The 23791-nt window shown below is 39.2% G+C and overlaps 1 protein-coding gene across 1 annotated transcript in view; it reads left to right on the forward strand.

The window, feature by feature from the left end:
* Nucleotides 1-1502: 1502 nt before the first annotated feature.
* The window catches only part of LOC124070203 (gamma-aminobutyric acid receptor subunit beta-2), a 337631-nt gene continuing 315342 nt past the window's right edge, over nucleotides 1503-23791 (forward strand). Inside the window, exon 1 of the mRNA XM_046409861.1 lies at nucleotides 1503-1659. The gene's annotated coding sequence lies outside the window, so the exon portion shown is untranslated. The remainder of the gene's footprint in view (nucleotides 1660-23791) is intronic.

Raw genomic sequence — 23791 nt, forward strand, 5'->3', positions numbered from 1 at the left:
TGACTGGTACTGTTGGGATTGCTTGTGAGGTGTTTGTGCTGCACACTGGCTAGATTTAGCAACCCTGTTGGTTAACTGCTGGTCATATTAGGTGTAGGCCTCAAACACACTCTCCAAGCTTGAAGATTTCCCATTTGTTTGGGACCACAGAGACCCTATCAGAAGAGTTCCACAGAGAAACCAGACATCACTGCTTCACTTCATCAAGGTAAGTGCTTGCTTTTTGTTTTTGCTGACGTCTTTGTCCTGAGTTGATGTCTCTGTTAACTCATTTTTTGCTCTATGAAGCTATGAACATGCTGTTTGCTGGTTGATATGCTCTTAAGCTTCTGCTGCTGCTGTAATGTCTGTGTTTGTATTGATTGTTCCAATCATTTCTTGAATGGTGTGAGCTTTGTTTTCATTTGGTGTTTGGCATGTGCATTTTACTGCTTTAATACTGCTGCAAGGTGTTGAAATAAGAACAATGTTTGAGTTTTGGAGGCCTTGAGTTGAGGCCTGGTTCGATCCTGGTTTGGTTTGGTTTGGCCTGACTGGTTTTGCACACATTTCCCCTTTAAATTGTTTCTAGCTTCCAACTGCAAGTGTTTATTGTATATTGATTTAGAAATGTAAACATGTTTTCATAGCTTTTGTCAGTCAAAAGTGTTGCATTTATTTTCCTTAAACTTCAGACATGCAGCTATGGATTTGAGTGAACTTACTTTGCTTTTCCAATTACCATGATTGCCTGTGCAATAAACGCTTCAGTTCTATGGGTTACACTCATGTTCACTTCATGCCAAATGTCTTGTACATACTGACAATCATGTGCTGCTTACCAACACTACATTCAATTAGCTGCCTGCTCCTGTGAGTTTTTGCACTACATTTGTTAATGAACTGTACTATATGGCTCTTTTCTAGTCTGACCGAACACTCAAAATGTGGGCTTTAGAACATGTACCAGCACTCACCCATTCATACACACAAGCAATAACCACTCACACAAATCCACTAAACTAACCGCTTTTGGAGGCATTCAGAGATGAGGGATTGACCGATCGATTAGTGAACACTCACTCTACCTCTTGGGCCACAGCAGCTAGTTTTGTTCTATAGAGCTGGCTGACTAAACAGTGTTGGAACTTTATGGTCATCCTGTCCACCTTTTTTTGGAGTGATTCCATGTGTTAATGCACCAGAGCTGGTGAGCAGGGTCATTATATCAAAGAATCATTTTAAGTGTGCAGCATGGATAGCCCTGCTAATTTCTGTTCTCCCTTCATAGGTGAAATTGCTGTTTTACTGCTGTTTTGCTCCACATGGTTTTTGTTTAGACTTTTGGTTAAATTTACTTTTTGTTCGTTCTTTCTTTCTTTTTTTTTTCTCAGCTATTTTGTTGAAAGAACTGGATTGTCTACAGGGATACAAGACATAAATTTATTTATTTTCTTGTCTGTAAAGCTGTTACTGGGACTGCTGCCCATCTCTGCCATGTAAAACCACACTGTATCACAGTTGCACTTTACTCTCAATCCGTGGTTAGCTGCTGGTCATATTAGGTGTAGGCCTCAAACACTCTCCAAGCTTGAAGATTTCCCATTTGTTTGGGACCACAGAGACCCTATCAGAAGAGTTCCACAGAGAAGCCAGACATCACTGCTTCACTTCATCAAGGTAAGTGCTTGCTTTTTGTTTTTGCTGACGTCTTTGTCCTGAGTTGATGTCTCTGTTAACTCATTTTTTGCTCTATGAAGCTATGAACATGCTGTTTGCTGGTTGATATGCTCTTAAGCTGCTGCTGCTGCTGCTGTAATGTTTGCGTTTGTATTGATGGTTCCAATCATTTCTTGAATGGTGTGAGCTTTGTTTTCATTTGGTGTTTGGCATGCGCATTGTATTGCTTTAAAACTGCTGCAAGGTGTTGAAATAAGAACAATGTTGGAGTTTTGGAGGCCTTGAGTTGAGGCCTGGTTCGATCCTGGTTTGGTTTGGCCTGACTGGTTTTGCACACATTTCTCCTTTGAATTGTTTCTAGCTGCCAATTGCAAGTGTTTATTGTATATTGATTTAGAAATGTAAGCATGAGTGTTTTCATAGCTTTTGTCAGTCAGAAGTGTTGCATTTATTTTCCTTAAACTTCAGACATGCAGCTATGGATTTGAGTGAACTTACTTTGCTTTTCCAATTACCATGATTGCCTGTGCAATAAACGCTTCAGTTCTATGGGTTACACTCGTGCCCACTTCATGCCAAATGTCTTGTACATACTGACAATCATGTGCTGCTTACCAACACTACATTCAATTAGCTGCCTGCTCCTGTGAGTTTTTGCACTACATTTGTTAATGAACTGTACTATATGGCTCTTTCCTAGTCTGACCCAACACTCAAATGTGGGCTTTAGAACATGTACCAGCACTCACCCATTCATACACACAAGCAATAAACACTCACACAAACGCACTAATCTAACTGCTATTGGAGGCATTTCAGAGATGAGGGATTGACCCATCGATTAGTGAACACTCACTCTACCTCTTGGGCCACAGCAGCTAGTTTTGTTCTATAGAGCTGGCTGACTAAATAGTGTTGGAACCTTATGGTCGTCCTGTCCACCTTTTTTTTTTTTTTTTTTTTTTTTTTTTTTTTTTTTGAGTGATCAAATGTGTTAATGCACCAGAGGTTGCGGAGCTTGCTGTTTTACTGCTGTTTTGCTCCACATGGTTTTTGTTTAGATTTAGTTTGGCTAGATTTACTTTTTGTTCTCTTTTTTTTTTTTTCGCCTATTTTGTTGAAACAACTGGCTTGTCTACGGGGATACATCACCTAAATTTATTTATTTTCTTGTCTGTATAGCTGTTACTGGGGCTGCTGCCCATCTCTGCTATGTAAAACCACACTGTATCACAGTTGCACTTTACTCTCTGAAGTATTTGTCAGGGCTGGTTGTCCAGGCTGAGATCCAGCCTGGTGTCCCAGCCCACAATCTGTTTAAAAAGCGATTATTTATTATTTTACAAATCAAATAAGCTTTTTTCAATTAGTCTGGCTCATTTTCTATTTGATTGTGTTCTTTATGGAATAAGTATTACTGTTTTGGATTATTAGATCTTATTTAATGAATTCAGAATATGTTGTTAACATTAATCTCTGTTCAATTTCTATGAACATCACTGCTCTGTTGTTTCACTGTTAGCCATGGCAGATTAATTTGATCAGTGCTTGACCTTTTGGGTGTACACCAATTGGTGCCAATACAATATCTGAGTTTCACTGTTTTTGATTTGTGGGGGAATTGTGCCTTAAGTTGCTGCCATTCCTTCTTTTTAAATGTGAATGTTTATTGCATGGTTTCTCCCATTCAAGTTTACCCCCATGCTGATGGAATGTCTCTTAATCCACAAAACACTTCTAGAACTGCACAGCAAAACAGCTCTCTACCATGGGGACTTGATTTAAAACAAAAACTAACCCAAAATGAACATGAAATTGTCCATACACCATCATCGCAGTCCAAATTCTCAGAATCCCTGAGTTCCAAAATACCCAGGTATAGCCAACCCCCCCCCCCCCCCCCCCCCCCCCCCCCCCCCCCCCCCCCACCAATACCCAGGTATAGGCAACCCCCCCCCCACCAATACCCAGGTATAGCCAACCCCCCCCCCCCCCACCAATACCCAGGTATAGGCAACCCCCCCCCCACCAATACCCTGATACAGACAGCTACCCCCCCAATACCCAGGTATAGGCAACCACAAAAAGAAGTGTTGTGAAAATTCTGAATTTTGTTTAATGATAATTTGTCAAAGTCCTGAGTGATGAAACAACTTTTTCTTTTATCTGTGTTTGAAGATATGGAAATGGAAACACTCAAATTTAAAAACATCTACATTTAAAGACCCATCTGTTTACACTGTCTGAATCAAATCACAGTAGATTAACCTTAATTATGATGCGTTTGTGTGTGTTTGAGATAACCGATGAGACACAACATTGTAGGTTCACTCCTCTGTTCATACCTTGAAAAATATGAAGATATACAAGAGCTCTAGCTTATCGTGTCCATGAATTTTCACTTCAGTGAATATATCCATTATGATAGTTGTGTTCAATGCTGTGAGATGGAATGCATGCACTGGTAGACACGCTTCTCAACCTGTATTGCGCATGGATCGTCTGGTCTGCCAGACATGAAGGCAAGCATCATCTTTACCCTCATAAGGCTGATGACCTACATTGTGAATATTCAGTGAGGCGAGCAACCTTTGATTACTGTCCAGTTTGTGTAAGCAGGCTTTAAAGAATTCAAGGGATTTTTTTTTTCCAACCACTCTGGCTTCCCTGTATCTATGGTAGAGCCTTGACATTTTACATTATTTTGTGATTCAAATTAACTGAATAATTCATCTAGAAAATAATCAGTAGATTAATAAATGACAAAAAAATGTTGTTGTGTTTTTATGTCTGCAGTGCAATATGTGCAAACTATATGGTGACATTTGTATTGGTCATTATTCATGCTGACTTAATATAAGCCCTGCAGATCCAAGCCACTTCATCCACTTTGGCACTGCCATACAAAATTTATGAATGCTTTACACCATTCAGACATCAGATTGGAGTATGATATATTCACTGCTGAACAATACATACACATATTGTACATGTTTTCTTTTAGGGCCTGTCCTATCCCTTTGGTGGATTTTCTTCCTCTCCCTAAAAGAGAGATGAAGATGGTTGGAGAACACAACATACAGCAATAGCATGTCGTTGGAAAGCCTCAGCTAATAGAGAAACAAAAGAGCATTTTACACAAGATGAATTGTGATGATCTGAAAGTCAGTATCCACATCCTCCTAAGCACAGCAGCCCATATGCCGCAAACTACAATCCATTAAAGTCTGTGTCCTAAGTGTGGTTTCATCAAAAGTCAAAATGTCCTTTGATTTTCAGAGTTCCACTTTACGTCTCCATCCTTTGCCCACTCCCAAGACATTCACATCAGCTTACAGGACTCAAAGGGCAGCATGAGCTTCATATTTCAAATAAAGTGGAACTTCCTCAATTTTTTTTACATCAAGACCATTTAACTGGTTATATAGCTCATTTTCCAGCACATGCACAGTTGTATAATATCCCCTTTGACTCTGGAGGATCTGATCCCAGATGCAAAATATTATCAACATGTTGGACTCCAAAATCAACAAGTCCCTTCTCAAGCCTTTTATCTGTCCTCACTCTATGTAGAAAACATATAGGTGGCATTTTGTTAGTTCTGCAACAGCACAATAGCATGTTGATACCATAAGCTAATTATTTTCAAAGTTCTCAACAGCAGCTATTGCCAGCAGCTTGAGAAAAATAAGCTGAGTAAGTCCTAAAGGGACAGCTACTATTTCAGTGTAAAAACAATTTAGATTTAGAACTTTTAAATACATAAATGGCTTTTAAATTAAAATTTACACCTAAACTCCCACAGCTTCTATGAATCTTAAAGAATGTTTTTTGCCTAAGGAAAGCTAAAGGCTAGAAAACTGCTCTTGAGGTGTTAAATTTATGTACAATGTTAGAATAAAGCTTATTTAGTTAAACTTTTGTTGGTGTAACTCAGTATGACAGATGGATGCACATTGTTCATTATGTTGAATACACTCATGCTGACAGCCAACAGTTGATGATGAATTCATTGTTTCTTTCAGCACATACGACAATTAAAGCCAAGACACCTGCTTCTAAATACAAATTAACTGCTAGGATCAAAAATTTGCATCTGGAAGAGTCTGGTTCAAACTGAAATCTATAGTTTTTCAATCAGTTAATTACTGAGAGAACAAAGCCCAATGTTCTGCCATAAACCTCTGCCATAATGACTGGATCTATTCAGCGATTTTAGTCTCCTCAAAAAGCCTCCGCTCCGAACACAAAGAGTCCACTTTGTCGATGGAGCCATTGTTGCGTTATCTGTTCTTTGAGAAGGTGAAGGAGTGAGACGGAGGTTGAAGGAGTCAAAGAGTCTTAATGAGTATTGTCATATCACATAACAACACATAGAATTACCCGTTCAGAGAAGTGTGCGCTGCGGTTTTGTGGTAGAGTAGGTAAGGATTATAGTGATGCACACTCTTTAAACGGTCACAGTTTATGTAATTTATATCATAACAACATTTAGAAAAAAGAGCATCAAGGAATAAAATCCACTTTTCATGACATACAGTGGTCATGCTTGTGGATTTAAAAGGCCACCATGGTCTGACACTACCCACATATACTTACAAGATATCCATCTCAGCAATGGATGATATAACAAAATCTCTTGCAACTGCATGTTAGCATGGACTCTTTCATTCTTGGCAAAAAATCTTTTGCCTAGAGATGATCTTTAGGGGCCCCAAATGCTGAGGATTTTAACAGACCATCCAGAACTAATCTTCTTCAAAACTTTCACCACTAACTCTATACATGTCTAGTGAAATTTAGGGCATTTGACTCACAAAACGCAGCTGCTCATCTGAAAGAGCAATCCCCATGATGCTCCATTTATTATTCATCGGCGTGTGTGTGTGTGTGTGTGTGTGTGTAGGGGGGGGATGAGAGGACAGAAAATGAGGTCTGAAACTTTTAAAAGATGAGGCAAAGTGCTGACTTCTGAACACTGAAACCAAGATGAGTACAGATTTGAATACAAACAGGTGTGAGGTGGAAGGGAGAGTTTCATAGTGCAGTGTGCCAAAGCCCTTTGTAAGCAAGAACTGTGGTGCTCGGTTTAATTAGCTCAAGAGCCAAGCAAGTGGTTCAAATTAGGATGAGACTATTGGAGAATAATAATCAAAAATAGGCAAGTCAGAGTGGAATATGTAATGAATGGTGGGAGTCATTATGTCTCCTACAGCTGGAGCTTCATAGAAAATGGCTGGATAAGGTCCCTAAAATTGTCCCGATTCAGTGGTGTACAGTCTGTGTATCTTTAGCTTCTCCTTTCAGAAATTTAAAAAGAGAGAGAGAAATGATTGACTTATACCTAATCCTTTACATTGCAATCTTCGTTGATCTTTATCCTTAATATAATCCAAAACTTTATAACAAAACTTATCCATTTATTAAACTTTCTAAAGGCCCAGAGGTGTTTTCTGGATTCAAGAACATTTCTAGATTCGTCCTGCAGGATGAGTTGTGCTGCCTCCTTGGAGAAAATGACTCTCATCCTAGTCTCATTTCATTTTGGTCCCAGAGAAATCAATTTGGCTCCCCTCTAATATCTGACAGCACCCATTTCTTTCTCTCATCTGTCTCTAAATGTGTCAGGCAGACTTATTGTAAGGAGAGGGTGACATCTCACTGAAAGATGTCAGCCCTCGTTGGTAGACACTCACAGGTCAAGTTGAATACAGATTTTTTTTTTTTTTTTTAACTTCTCAAAATTAAGATCCCATTATCCTAAAACCCACTTCTCCTTATTTCAAAGAGTGTGTCTGCACTCACAGTATTTCTTAGACTCTATGTTAAGCTGGATCACACAAAGTACAGTAACAGCCTGACGCCTGCTCCTCTTCATCTAACAGCTCGCCGTGGCTTTTCCTTCTCACTGCAATATTTAACATACATCCACTGACAAAAAGCACAAAAAATGTCAATTTTTAATTAGAATTATCACCAAACCTTGTGAGATGTGATTTCCGGTAGCTGCTTCACAAAAAAGCCCCAGTTTGAATTTAATGTGAGGCAGCAGCATGAAATGCTCAGTCTGCATTAGCAGTTACTTACCACAGCTTTGATGCAGCTAAGAGAGTAGTTGGCAAACATTTAATCAGTTAGATGATATGAACAGTACATGATATGTACTCTCTTTTTTTCCCAGAGAGTTAGTGGAGAAGATACCACCCTAATGTGTGTGTATGAAGTCTGGCGCTAGAGTCAGCGGTTTATCAGTGTAGCTTAGCTTTAACACTTGTAGCAAAGGGAAACAGCCAGCTTGACTGTGTCCAAAGTTCACAAATTAACATGCTCCATCTCCTTTTTATTTTGTACACCACCCAAAATGTAGAAATGACAAGCTGTGGCTTTACAAAGTGTTGCTGTAACTTTTTGAGGTTGCAGGGAAACTAGCAAAGAATCCAGGAAGTCGCCACACTTGGCAGTCGGTCACTAAGAAACACTTTCACTGCACATAAAGGTTTTTCAGATTAAACAGTGAAGAGGAAGGTATGCTTCTCTTTTTCAGAAGATACTGCTACTTTCACAATTTTGTATTTTGAAAAGAAGTTCATAACCTGTAGTTTATGTGCATCTGAGCCTAAGAAAGGCCAGTTGTAGTTTCTCTGAAACTGTAAAAGTGTAAACACCTGTGACGACGTGTTTGGCTCTCAAACACAGCAGTTTGATATAAGATCGACAATGGCGTGCTGTGCTTGTTCTTCTCCTTCTTGTTTACCGACAGATCGCAACTTCAGCTTCAAAGGTGTGTACCACCATCCACTTTATTGGAGTGTGTTTGCCAAGTCAGTTAAAGCAATTTGGCTTCATATTATTGGACTCCCAGATTTAGCTCCATTGTTGACACACAGACATGAGAGCGATATTGATCTTCTCCCTGAACTTCCATGCATTGTTTCTAGAAATTGCGTGTGAGCAGCAACTACTATGTAAATATGGTTTTGTTATAATAGAAATAATCATAACTTTAAGCTCACTTTACCCTTTTTCATTTTTTATTTAGCAGCCATTCAGATTTAAAAATATCTGAATGTCTGCAAAAGACCTTTCTCTCGCCGTGTCTGTGTATGTCTTTGTAAAAGGTTGGGTTCATATCTCCCATTGTGCAGGTGGGTAGACTGATTGGATTTCTCTTTTTATGTGGAGCTGTCAGTGGATTCATCTTCTGATAGTGAAAAGAGGAATGGAGAGGTGCATGAGGATGGTACTCCTGAGAGGAGGGGAGATGGGAGCTCTGGCTCCACATGCAGGGAAGAGGGTGGCAACGCTGGGGTGGCTATGGGGGATAAGGACACGTCGCCGAGACAGGAAGAGAAAAAGAGTGAAAGTGAGAGAGGGGCAGAGTAAAAAGTAATGAATCTTATTACATCACATCTGTTTTTTTTTTGTTTTTTTTTTTTTCTCTTCCTTGCTGGAGAGGAGAAGGTCAGGAGTCACGTTGCTGGAGATAGAGCTCCTTACAGGGCTCTGAAAGTCTCTGGCTTTAGTCACAGAATCAAACATCACAAGTTTTCTCACCAAATTTCAAGGTCAACAAGTCCTCATACCTGAACGATGAAATAGGCAATTTGTCACCACCTTTGAAAACGACACATAATTCTGTGCCACCCTTGTGGTTAGGTTAGGATAACGCTACTAAAACTATTTGTCAAAGAAAGATTGCAGCCACCCTAATGAGAAACATTGTTATAGATGCTAGGACACCATCCACCAGCCTGTCATGCTTGCTTTTTGCTTTGTCTGCCCTTTACACAATAATGTCATGCCATTTTTCTGCCTCATCACTGAACTTACAGAGTTTTGTAATTCTGGAAGGAAAAATCTTGTGAGGTGTGACTTGTGTTCCAGTGTCATTCTCACCTTTTATGGAAGATAATACACTGAGCTGACATTTTATCATGTTCACTGAGCTAAAGCTAATGTAACCTCACGCTAGAGTCCTGCAATAAATCCTGCCTTCGTGAAGGTTATAATTTGTTTTTTTGTTGAAAGTTTAGGTGAAGATATTAAGTGATTTTTTTTTTTTCAACTTTTTTTCTTTCTTGACTTTCAGAAAGTGAACTTTTGTGCTTAATGATAAATTACTTTGTTGTTCAAGAAAAAAAGCCAAACATTGTTTGGTTACAGATCCTCTCAAATGTGAGGATTTGCTGGTTTTCCTTGTCATGTATGATATTAAAATGAACTTTAGGTTTTGAGGTTTGGGGTTCTGTATGATTGGAGGAGGCAGGACAAGAGGCTTTTAGAAATTATAATTACTCAGTTTCTAAACAGATGAGTTAATTGAAAAAAAAAAAGATCAGCAGATAAACTGATAAAGAAAAGAATCATCAGTTGATTCTTTGATTTGGCTGGTAAGAAAAGAACCATCACAGGGATACTGGTGATTCCTCTGATCCAACCCTGCTACAAAACGAAAAAGTCCATTGTAGGTTTCCCTGGAGCTGCTTGACCTTGAATACAGCAGTGATGTTGTTGAGAATTTTAATTTGAGGAATCTGATCAAACTCTGAAGTCTTTGATGTCTGTTGTGGCCTTAAGTGATGCAGGAAAATGGCTTACTGCTTCTCATCTACTTTCCTGGTGACCATAGTTTGACAACATATATACCAGTGAGTGTGTTCTTGGTTGCTTTTTGAATGGCAATTCCCTCAAGTAATCGTGGTGTAATGGAGACAATTTGGTGTGCCTGCTCTAAAATGCATGTATTCACTGTAAGAGTCGGGTAGACTACACTGAAATACTTTGACAAGTTGCATGAATTTTAATGCTGCAATAGCATTATCCCTAAAAGCTTTTTGTGAGAATGACTATAATAACTTCTAAAGCAAATCTTGCCAAACTTTTCACCCTATTTGTGGCACATGCAGACTTGAGTGGGGCATCAGTATTCTTTTTGCCCTATTTCTCTTTCGATATTTATTTCCCATCTCTCTCTCTCTTTTTATCCCTCTCTTCCTCGTGCCTCTGCCCTCAAATCTCTTTTTTTAATTTGCATCAGGTCGAGAGGGCTCATTGGGGTTTCAACTGGGACATATTTGATGGGAGATGCAGAAGGAATGTTCCTCACACTTTTTTTTTTTTTTAACAGGCATGGCAGGCAGTGTTATCTTCATGCTGCCTTGCCCCTGAGATACTCACCACTGGGCTCCCTGAGAAAGTGATTAGGATTATATAAATGTCAATTTATTTTCTTTGCCTATTATCGTGAATGTGCTTCCTCCTCTGTCAGAAGGGAGAAGTCTCTTGTAAGAAGCCAATGTAATTTAGGTTGACAAATCAAGTTTTATTTCAGTGCTCTGTGGGAATAGAGCGCGACGGCTGGGATTTGTAAGTCGCCCCCCTCCTCCCCCTTCTCTTTGAGCAGTCACATCTGCATTAACCTAACCTCTAACACTGGGATCAGCTCAGGTAAATTAAAAGCACATATGGACAAAAATGGTTTAAAAGAAAGACAAGTTAAAAAATGTGTTTTGTCTCTTAGAGGTAAAATAATTATTTCTCATCCATTTTGAGTAAAATGGCTGTAAAGATGGCAAAAATTTATTCAAAAGTCAATCCGCAATGGGTTTGATTTTAATCTCGCTAAAAATTTTGCCAAGTTAGTGTCAATATTTGTAAATGATTCAGGAAAATGACCCAAATAGGTTTGGAGTGTATAATTATTTATTTTCAGAACTTGCCAGATATCCACCTGATCAAGTCCTGCTTATGGTTGTGACACACAAATAGCTTTACAAAAGCGGCGTTATGCCCACGCACCAGTGTTTTACTAGTTTTAGGTGACTGACAGAGCTTCTCAGAGTAAAGGCCCAAGAACTGTCACCTATAGTAAAATCTATACTCTTATTTTTTATTTTATTTGTTTATTTTTTTCCCTTTTAAAGATCACCTATAAACAGATATTAAGACAAAATATTGTCATTACCTAAGTAAAAACTCTTCACATGACGTCTGACCCTGCCATTTCTTATCCAGAATATATGAATATACATCTATCTATGAATAATGTTAATTTTGAAGATTTAACCCCCAGGCAGAAGATGTCTCCTCCTTCACTGACAATTACACTGTCAGTGTCCACCAGATGCTTTCTGCATCACATCTTGCTTGGATATTGGATCATAATTGGCTTCCAAACTAGTTGTGAGGTTACCTTATGTGTCTTGTGCGCACATCTTAAACTCAAATTTGAAGTGAGAAACTTTGCCCCTTCAGTAGATGAATGTGAAAACAGCTTTCCAAGTGTGCACATTCAGAAAGATGGGAGCTTAGAATTGGAACAGTAAGGGAGATGGGAGGAGAGTGAAATGGAAAATGAGTGAAAGATGGCTTATATTCTCCATGTAGTCACTGTGGGGAGGTTTTGAAGGAGAAAATTCAAGTGCCCTCGGGTTTCGGGGCTTTTCTGAGTGATGAAGGAACACTTTCTTTTGGACAGAGACATGGTTTGCTACCTGTGAGCCTCTAGAGTTCTCTGCCTCTGTGACTACAGAAGGGTGCCGGGCGGACATTATAAGAATAAAGAGCAATGGACAGAGGGATGCAAGAGAGAAAGAACCCATATTACCTAGAAGACTTGAAACTTGAAAACAGAACCAGATTCTAAGAAGCAAAACCGTAATCGCCATTGGATGAAGTCTTTCCGTACTGCAGACTGGAAACTGGTGATTTATTTTTAAGGCCTGTGCAGGGAAACTTCTGTCATCTCAATGCTATACATTTTGATACCATATGAATAGCTCTACATGGTGCATTTCAGTGCTGCACTCCTCAGAACCAAATCACCTCTTTTAACAATGTTTTCATTTTTGAGTGCACAATCAGTTCCTGTTGGTCCATATTTTACAAATACAGCTACTTTGAAAGTTAAAATAGCATCCAGCCAACATTTACATTCTTGTTTTTATTTCTGATTACTGCAGTTCACCATCTGCTTCTCAAACAACTCTGGTGGTTTTATGGATGATGCCTATCTCAGCTGCAGGCTAGATGCCTTTCATGGTAGACAGCACAACAAGCTGATTGACGGGCCTTGGGGCTCAATGAACTACATGAACTTGAGGTTATTAAGGTAGAACTGACAATAAAGTTTACAGTTGGAAGCGGTAAAAGTGGTACAGGGATTGGATTGAAGGGATTAGCATGCCCCCCCACATCCAGAATTTCAAATTCTGTGCATGCTTTCCATTGCTCTCCATTTACATTACTGTGTTGTAACCTTGTACACCATAGTGAAGCTATGCTGTACTATTAAACTGTCTGTGATCAGCTTTTGCCCAGAAATCTAGCTATAAAGGTCTGTAATATCTGATCTGTTAAAATATATTCAGTGAAATTCCTTGTGAAATGTGAAATATGTAAAAAAAAATATGCCCAGTTTGACACATTTATGGCTTTCCACCTGCAACTGTGATCTTAATTTGTCTCAAATTTCTCAGACTCCATAGTGTCTTTAACTATGCACTCTGGAGGGTTATCTGTCCTCGCCATAAAGAGGAATCTCTACACAATTTGTTGACTTTTCCTGATGGGTATTATATTAAATGATGTAACTTGGAGGATTAGTCAATTAACTGTAAATGTAATATGTATACCTCCTTGCTTTTATCATGTTGAATACGTACATAGCTGTAGGCTAATTATCTTTATAAATAAAGTTTTTAACAGTTACTGCTATTATATTAGTTCATATAATTGGGTGTGTGATAATTGTTTGAAGACATTTTTTAAATGAAAAACGGCAAAAAGCATCACATTGTCACGTTCATTTTACCTTTATTTGAAAAGTTCTCTTGGAGAAGATCCCCCAGTCCATCGTTAGATTATCCTACTGACATTTTCAGTGCTTCCTATGCCCATGATATGCAATGTTTTTGATAATATGATATTCTGAATCATTTCCTGAGCACAAATGTCAGCTTCACAAATGTGAATAGTTGCTGAATTTTGTCATCATTGATGGCACACTTAGCACTTTTGGGTTTTCACATACATCTTGTGAAATACAGACAAAATGTTTTCTTTTTTTTTCCTGAAATAGACTTTTATCTTATTTCAGACTTTTGTTTTGCGACTAAACATTCACATGCCTTCAGCTGTCAGAAGGAATGATTGCTGACTGATCAGTCCAACCATCTGTGCCTTCGCATACGCTCAGTGAAACCGCTTGCAGCTCTAATATGCCACGGCAGTGTTGGCGTTGCTAGAGAGCGCAACACATAAATCAGTTGGTGGATTTGTCTATAGCCAAGCACATAGATGCACAAAAATGAGTACCTCATGAGAAAGTTGCACCTCATCCGATTCATCAAACCTCCCACATCAAGAGACTGCCCCTCATCTAATAGTCTCTAGATTTTTTCTCTTTCCTGCTGCCTAATTGTTCATGTATGATTGATGGGGTTTGCAGAAAAGACCACCATCTCTTCATCATCATCTCTTCTCATCACCCAGAACCAAAGATATGTCACCAAGTCTTTATGTGGTTATATCTAGAGGAGCAATATTAAGCCATAAAGGTCTAAAAGCTAATATGTGCACCCTTAGGCCTAGGTTTGTTAAAAAAGATAAGGAGATTAATCTTTGTTCCAGATCAGTGCAATTTCACAACAAAGCTTGCTGAATATTTGCTGGCGTGACACAACAAAGCTTGATTTATGCAAGGAAAAATGACAGAAAAGGAAAACTACAATGAGTTCACCATTGAATGTCATTCATTTCGGAAGTCTTTTGGAGAGAAACAAAATAGAAGTAGGGAGAGCAAGTCAGAAAAGTGGAGAGATAAAAAGAGCAGCATCGGCAAGTTTTGCCCTCTTTGATGGTGCTGAAAAGGAAATGTTCTGGATAGACAATCCATGCCTCTGGTGAAATTCTTTCATTGTGTTTCGTTTTTAAACCAGACGCTCCTCCAATCTTCTTCCTCATATTCTTTCTTCCTTTTCCGCTGCCTTATTCACATTCTTCTCCTTTCCTTCTGTGACTCATTCCACTTTCTTTCTTTAAGGCCCTCTCCCTCATTTGCCCCCTCTTCCCTCTGTCTCCGTTTCATTTTAAATCATGCCAGTTTCTCAGTTTTTTTTTTCTCATTTCTCTCCAAGTCATTTGCAAATTCCCTCGTCTCTTTTTATGCTTCCTCCTTCACCAACTGTTCACCCTTCCCTGTCCTCAACCCTTTCTTGTTTTCTGCCTTTTTCTCCACACCAGCCAAAGTCATCTACTGGGTGGATGGGTTGCTGTTTTGATGCATGCAAATCACATTAAAATCTGTTCCAATATCTGACCAAGCACCTGGCCCAAGCCTAAGCTGCACAGACCAATCCATTACCTTAGCTGGCCCTAAACTCAGTTCCTATTCAGAGGCTCAGTATGACCACAGCTCCAAGCAATCCCACTGACAGCCAACTTCCTATAGGTGTATAAGATGGTGAGGGCAAAGGGATGGAGTGTATGTTTGTGCAGAGAGAAGGAAGAAGATGATGCATGTACAGTATGTGCAAACAAATGAGTTGTATAATCAATGTCCTCAACGTAGTGGTCAAGCTGTAAAAGACCTGAAGCTGACATTTATTGAGTGTTGGCTGAGCACGCTCGCCCTTGAAAAGTAAGTCAATGACCTGATTGAGATGCAGTGACAGAAACTGGTTCGTTCACTGTGAAATTTTCAGAGCTGGAATGGAGAATAAGCAGATCTTGGATGGATTATGTCGCGATAATGGAATCATTCAGATCGAAAATGGAAGAGGACAGTTTAACCATAAACACGTTCTCTGTCTCACTTCTTCTCTCTTTCTTCCTTCTATCTCAGCCTCATCTCAGCAAACACACACGCATGCACACACACACATACTTCTTTCCTTACTGTTCAGCGCTATTATTATTTTCTGCAAATTCCCGTTGTGGCAATGTGGAACGGAACCTGCATAGAAAGCAGTCTCCAATTAGGATAGCTCTTTTCATGTCAAGGTGCTGCACTGCATATAAAAAGGGAGCGAAAGCCTGAATAGGGAGGAGGTGAACTGAGTCGGGACCCGCTGCCAACATGCACGTTGCATTTGCACACAAGCAAGGGATGCACACAAATAGACGGAGACATCCTCAAAGTCATTCCTGTCTTAAATGTCCACCGCCTCCCTCACCAATTTCTGTTCACCTCCAAGGCTTTTGGGATATGTAACCTCTTTATCATCGACTGAGAAGGAATAAAACATTAAAGGAGCTTTTCCAGGTATCCAAAGAGCATGCACGAGGGTGCAAATTATCTTTGATTGTGTGAGCCGATGCAGGTTCGTTTCCCCAGGTCGGAACTGATGGAAGTGGAGTTGAAACTTCTAAATTTTGCTGGAAATTTCAGCATCCAACATCCCTCTCTTTTTCTCTGCTGATCTGTCTGGTCTATTTCTCTCTCTGTAAACTTTAATTTGGAGCCCAGCATCCCCAATATGATAATGTGGAACAAGAACCAGCAGGTACTGAGATTGATGTTTATCTGGTGGAGTCTTTCCATATTACTGTTATTACTATCTCATCATCTTTGCCTAGCACGAGCCTTATGCTTAGTTTCTGAGTCAGACAAAATCATCCGTTAAACCTCTGTGGGGCTTTTCTACATGGTTGAAACATGCCAGCCAGCCAAGCAAAGTAAGGGGGATTTGGCTGTATTCACAGCTCTGGGTGGGGGGAGCAAAAGGAGCCAGTTGGGAAAAGACAATAATTCAGAACCTGCCAGAATTATTCTTAGATGCCTCTCCCATCCCTAATTCCCTTGGGTGGAGGTGCTCTTAGTCACTAAAGCTTTCTGGCCATGTATCATGGAGGCTTTGGATAACATGGCCTTCCACTTAACAGAGGCAGATTTAGATGTCTGCGCTGGGGCCTTCACTGCCTCTTAGACACGTTAAATACACCCATTTTGGCTTCCTGTTCATTATGTCTCAGACGGTTAACATGGTGGTCTAGGGCAGTGGCAGCAGCTTGTTTTCTGTTTTGTCTGTGTGTATTTCACCCTTAACAAAAAGAGCACTTCCTTGAACAAAGTGAAATTTATGAAGTTTTTGTAGGCTCTTTGTCATATGTGTTGTCCAACACACACACACACACACACACACAGAAAGTGTGAGGATGGAAACCATCTAACACCCAATCAGGAATGTGGAGATGTTCTGAAGGTCATTTCCAAGCCATGAAAGTCTGTTGAAGATTTCAGGAGAATGAGTTATTGATCGTATTGATCCTGCTTCATGCATGAACAATTGGAAGACATTGAGCTCATTCCCCTTATTCAATAATTTATTGAAGACAATGAGCCTTTAATGAGTTATCGATATTGAATGGAATTGATATTGAATAAGACTCATGCATGAGAAATTCATTTGAGGGTCTCATTGCAGTTTTGCTTTACTGGCTCTTAGTACTTGTAATAAGGATGAAAACATCCCATCATGACATGTGAATGAAGCATGACCAGATCTCAACAGCACTGTGGCATAAGAGATCACGGTGAAAATGTTTTGAAACTGCCAGATATGATATGTAGGACAGAAAGTTGAGCAGGAAGAGGATCTTCCACCAAGATAACCTTTGTAAGTGGGTCACAGCAAGGCAAAAGGGAAAAAAAAACAGAACAAAATAAAACTGTGATACATCTGGGTGGGGTTTGAGGTTCTTTTGGAAAGAGTCTGCATGTAAGGATAAGAGGTGCGAAGAAGTGCTGGTGCATTTCACTGCATTCGACACGTCTCCTAGCCTCTGGCATCAGATAAGTCACTCTGCTCAGAAGTAGTATTTTGAAATCTCTGAGCTTATGATAACTCCTATTGGATCCGCTTAGGTAGACTTGAAAGATTAATGTGGACCATTTAAAAGTGATGATAGAAGTAGTAGAAGTTGACTAAGCCCATTTCAGCACTGCAGATCATTCAAAGTAGTCCATCTTTCAAAAAAAACCTAATGTTTTGTTTTTCTGTGTTAAGTAAATGCTAGTTTTTCAGTCTGATTGGCCAGAATTTTGAAGTCTTTGTGAACTTTATGAAGTATTTGCACCACTAATTCCCTCTCTCAGGGATATAAAAAAGGGAAAAACATCCCTTATGAGCCCTCGGTTGATGTTTTGGCTTATTTTAACATATTTTGTCAAACCAACAGTCAATAGCCTTAAGATGTTCAATTTTAAAATGCCATAATACCTAAAACACATATCCGTAGTATCTCACATTAAATATGAACATTTTTGCTCAATCAATGACTTAAATTATTAAATTATTATTATTATAGTAGTTGCACTTCAGTTTCATGTTCACTGATAGTCTTGGCAGTAAAATAAATCTTATTAGAAGCAAAATGAACATTGATTTACATATATGAAAATCTTGCAGTTTATACTCTGTGCACTATTGTCCCCATGTTGAACGTTCTCGATTTAAATTAGCATTTTTCCTTTCCCTTAAGTTGAACAGAGTTTGTTTTTTTGTTTTTTTTTAATTCACCTGAATCGATATTTACACACATACAGACACTTGCGGACAACACACTCACTCACTCACAACTGTCTAAACTTTGCCAGCCTTGCTGATGTGAAATAATGGCTAATCTCCGTGTAGCCCTGTAAGAAACACACCCAGGGAGGACTGTCGGGAAGGGTGTGTGTGTGTTTTCTCATTGGCCTGTGTCTGCCTGAGAGAAAGATGCTGTTTCTCGGTGTATGTGAGTGCGTGTGTCCCTGAATATGTGTAAATCACTGGTGGTATTAGAGAGCATCCCGCAGTGTTTCTGTCTGGCTAATAAAATAACTGGAGGTTTTTTGAGCCACCCACAGCGAGACGCCACCTCATTCCTTAATCTGTGCCCCCCCACCATTCCAGTTCACCGTGACCCTGACTCTCCATCAAAACTTACTGACCCATGAGGTTAACATTTGTGATGAAAGCCTCAGTGTTTGTTTGCGAGAAAATGTGTGTGTGCATGCACTCATGTCAATATGCTTTTCCCTCTTTTACCTGTTTACAGAACTTAACAGCAGAGATGAGACGAGGTCTCCTAAAAGCTGGTTACCCCACCATTTTTATGATGGAAAATGAAATCTTCTGTACCTTTTTTTTCCTCCTGTAAATAATACTTTTTTTTCCTGTAAAAACAGGTCTTATGATGGTGTTGTGCTATTCAGTTGTCCCAGTAACCCATGACAGTTTGTGAGCAAAGTATGCACAACAACAGGATCCTGAAAGTGAAGCAGAAAAATGGCATTTAGCCATCAGTTTTTCTCATTATTTAAAGTTAAAAGGCCTAGCTCTCTGTGTCTTGACACTAAAAGGTGTCGTAATAGTTATGATCCGCTTGTTTTTCATTACTGAACTACTAAATCTCTCCCACTTTTTTGGCATTGCTTCAAATGTTTTAGAGTCTGATTTACTTCTCAGCAGCATTTGTGTATTTTTAAGAGTGCGTGAGAGGATTTGAGACCTGGAACCTGGTTCTGTTCTATTTGAAAATGTGGGATTTCTTTACATTAAATAAAGAACCGACCCTAAAATGTGAGAACACAGCATCCCACTACTGCTTGATTTAGCAAAATTCAATCCAGCTATGAATAAATTCTGCAGACACGATTTGGTGGAGTTACAAATATAACTCATGGGAACAAGAGCAGGTGCAAGTAGATATATGGAGAAGACAAGAGAAGAAGAGATTGTATCGGTGTTCCCTTGTCTCCCTGCAGTAGAGAACAGCTTGTTCCATATCTGTTATCTCTCAAAATGCTTCATATAAGCTTTGGTCAGTGATTTACCTGCTAGATGAATCCGGAGATACAGAAATATATCACTTAAATGCAAAAACTGAGCTCTTCAGTCAGCTATGCCAATTCTGTGGGGTCATTTATGTGGTATTTATTTGAGATATTTTTGATAACCAATTATATCCATCACTGATACTAACATGCTGTCTGTTATAAGCCAGGCTGTAGCTTCCAGCCCTGGTTTGTTTGCTTTGTCTCCCAATCCCCAACTTTCTGCCAGGCCAGCTGTCAATCAAACATTCACATCAGATATTTCTCCAAAAATCTTTTCTTCTGTAATGATAATAATAAACCTAAAAATCACTCTGACATGAGGATCTTCTCTGCTTCTTGAGATGGTCTGGTTTCAAGTGGAAAATGCACTTGTCTCCTCCAGTATTTGATCCGATTTGTATGGTGTGACAAAGTGGAAAATCCCTGAGTTGGGGAACGCCGAGGGCTGCCTAACTGCCTGACAGAGGTTAGCAAGTGTCAACATAAATAAATATTGTAAATTAGAGCATCTTTTGCATGTGGAGCTTAAAATAGGGTGCAGGAGAAATGTACGAAAGACAGTTAAAAAGAAGTTAAAAGCCAACAAATTTGCCAGAGTCATTGCAAATAGATGAACTCAGTCTTGATGAAAAGTTAAACAGTGGTGAAAACCTTTTCCTGTTTTAACATTGTTAGAATTTGGCAGAGACAGTTTTTTAATTGGTATTCATTTGAAAAGCAGTAGGAAATGTTGAGCGAAAGAAATGCAAATCATTTCAGAATAAAAAAAACAACAATACCCACTACACTACATAAAGGAACTGCAGGTGAAGTGCACATCCACTGACACAGGACACAATATCAAATCCTAAAAGATTGTATTTAGTGTAGCATTTCAGCACAGAATACCCAAATGCATCGGTCTCATACTTATTTTATGATTTGAGAAAACCAAGCTTCGTGAATATTTCAGTGTCCTATTACGTTCCAAAGTTGTGTTTGTCAGGTTCTCTGAGTCAGACAGTTTCAGGTTCAAACTTTCTGACTCGCAGAGTTTCACACTGCAATTTCTCGTTACTCCTGTATGTCCCTGGAGCTCTCAATTCCCTATTTTCTTCCTCTTTTGCACTATTTTATGTCTGGGCCTTGAAGGCAGCACAAACCCAAGTTTGGAGAAAAGTGACTGGCAGTCTTTTTCTTTGCTCATTCTCTTCTTCTTTTTTCACTCTCACCCCTCACAACTTCTTAACACTTCTAGTCACACTAGATCATCAGCTCTTTGTTCTCTTCTCCTTTCTTCTGTTCTGTTTTCCTCCCTCAGTATCTTTTTTTCTAATTGTCCCTCTGAACCTTGTCTTTTGTCTTCACCCATTCTTCCGTCCGCTCTTTAGTACTTGCTCCCACTCAATCTCTCATGTTCTCTGTCCTCCTCCTTCCATCTTTTGCTCTCAGACTGTCCTTCATGGTCAATTTACCAAGAGTGGCATCCATTCACCTTTCAGCCCTTGAGCTTTCAACACCATTTTTAACACAAAACCCCAAAGGTGGAAAGCTAAAGAAGGAGAGAGAGAGAGAGAGAGAGAATGAAAGACTTGGTAGAAAAAAAAAAAGAGCTTGATCTCAAAAGCATTAAATCCGGTTTCTGCAGCGTGGCCTGGATTGATGTGAGGTGTAGTAACATAGGGGGTATGTGTGTGCACTTCTGACATGGTTAGAGTTGTAAAAAGTCTGTTCCTGTCCATTGTATCACATTCTGAGTCTCAGGAACATATTGTTGGTCAGAACGGCCCCGTCATTCAAACCGTGTCTAATAGACAGCCTGGAGTGAAAGCCAAGTTTTCTTGCCAGTCATTATGTGAACAGACAAGAAACTGCAGTTATTTTTCTGCTGAAAAACCTTGTGAGCCCTGGGAAAGATAATCCTCTTAGGGCCCAGACACTTTTATTAGATGAAATAAAAAAAAAAATTCAAAAAAATTGCAAAACTCAAAAATATGATCTTTTTCATAGTAAGTATAAAGGAAAATACTTGACAACTAACAATTGTTTTAATTATCAGTTTACCACCTTCTCATTTTTTAGATTAAAAATGTGCGTAGTGTAAAATACCCATAGCAAGTTCAGTCACTCTTCTCTTATTCTTTCTATTCTCCGCCAACAGTCCAAAATCCTCAAGTATTCTCTTCACAAAAGTATAAAACAGAGAAATGCAGTAAATCACAAATCATCCATTCTTCAAGGTACCCATATGAATTCAAACATCATATGAGTTTGTGCAGGTTTGCTAAGGTCATTGGTGCTTTAGTGAAAGGGGGAAAGCGAGGTGTTGGTTACTATGGCCAAGCAAAATATATACATTAAAGAAGACAGTCCGAAGACCTTAGAAATGTTCTGTTTGTTGCTAAGAACTGCATTACCGCATGTCGGGTTCAGTTATGTTTAAATCTGCAAATGCTTCCTGATCTACTTAATGCATCAGCATGTTTGGTCTGACAACTGCTTGTCTTGATAGGCAGTCACAGTTCATGCCATCCTGAGGCTTCAAACAAATATTCATGATTGTCCCTCAAGCCCAAATAAATTCACATTATACAGACCTATCAGACTTGGCCTTTGTTCCCACATTGTGTCCTTAAGCCAACAATCACAAAACTTCTTCATCGTATCAGAAGCCAGACATTTCCCCATGACAGCACGGAGCAATAGAGGGAATTGCCGTCTGTAACTTAGTTCCGAGTCAAGAATTTGCTGTTTCTCTCATTCCTCTCACAGTATATGTTAATCGACCGCTTTTAGCCGCGCTATTTTCCAGATACAGTCAAATTTAAAGTGATGTTTAGAGGCTGCAGGGAAAGAGCTGTACAGTCAAATGAAACTACGGGAAGGAAAAGATATAACTAGGTGAGACAAGAGAAGTCAAGAAGAGACAGGGCAAGGAGAAAGAGTGAGGGACAAGGCAGAACAGAAAAGGACAGTACACGCGAGACAAGATAAGTTGTTAGAATGAGGCTTAGTGAGGTAAGATAAAGGCACAGACATGTTTATTATCGTGGTAACTGGTCCTCGCATTCATTTTTCTCAACAGATGTCATCCAGTTTGGATGCTTAAAAAGGATAAATAAGATTACCAACATATGTACACACAATTATATTAATTATAAGCTATAAAACCAAAAGAAAAGGAATCTATTATACTCTATGAAACTCTTTCCACAACCTTGTTAATTACATTGATTTGCTATCATGCACCTTTGGTCAATTGTAGCAATAGTGGTTTGAGGATACATTAGTTTGAATGTGTTTAAATATCTCTCTTTACATGGTCCAGTAGAACAATAACAGTTCGGTGCAGCTTTGGAAATTTATCAGTTCATTACCTGATGTTGTCCCCACCAGATAACTTTCATCTTTCATCTTTCATCTTTTCTCCCTTGGCTTCCCTTTTCTCCCTATTTTGTTAGACAAGACCCTAACTCTCTTTTCTTTCTCACAGAGACACACAAATATCGAAAAAGATCACAAACCAGAACACAGAGAGAGGAGTTTCTGGCAGTCTTTAATGGTCTAAACCCTGACCAAAGAAACAGGCTTTCGGTGTGTGAAATGTTACATTTTTGGTAGAGGAAAAAAGCAAGAACTCGCAGGAAAGATTGTGTGGTGCCAATTAAATCTGACGGGGCTCAACTTTATCCAAAGCCATTGTATTCTATTTTTACCTAGCTTATATTTTTATTTTTTATTCAACTCTTCATTTCATATTATTATATTCTGCTTATTGCTCCTGGGACCTGAGTCCTAATTTCGTACCACGAACATGTAAATGTGAGATGGTATGACAATAAAGTTCCTTGATCCTTGATCCTTGTGCCAAATGTGGGTTGCCCAGGCAGGTATTAGGCCCATAGCCATGGATCTGTGTTCCTGTTCCTGTGTAAGTGTTCCTCACAAAGATGGAGGCCGTGCCTTGGACAGGGATCTGTAATTGGACACGTCGTGACATTTTGATAGGAACCCATGGCTTGTCAAAGAAGAGTGTCACTGGGGAAGATGTGAATAGAAAAATTTCATATTATGATCGCCAAGAATGACTTTATGTTCTGAATTTAGGTGATTGATGCTCACAATGCCTATAAAAATAAAAAATATATTCAGAGAGTAGTAAGTCAAAGAAAACTGGACTTTCTGTTAAGCCTTAAAGCTATCCTGAAAACTGATGAAGCTGCTTGAATGAGAGACCCCATGTCTTCAAGATCACATTACATTTCCTTGCCTTTGGCTTACTACCTATTCACAGAGCTAGGAAAATGCAGACATCAGTGTCAAAAGATTCAG

The sequence above is a fragment of the Scatophagus argus genome, chromosome 14 (assembly GCF_020382885.2).
Source record: "Scatophagus argus isolate fScaArg1 chromosome 14, fScaArg1.pri, whole genome shotgun sequence".
Lineage (NCBI taxonomy): Eukaryota > Metazoa > Chordata > Actinopteri > Scatophagidae > Scatophagus > Scatophagus argus.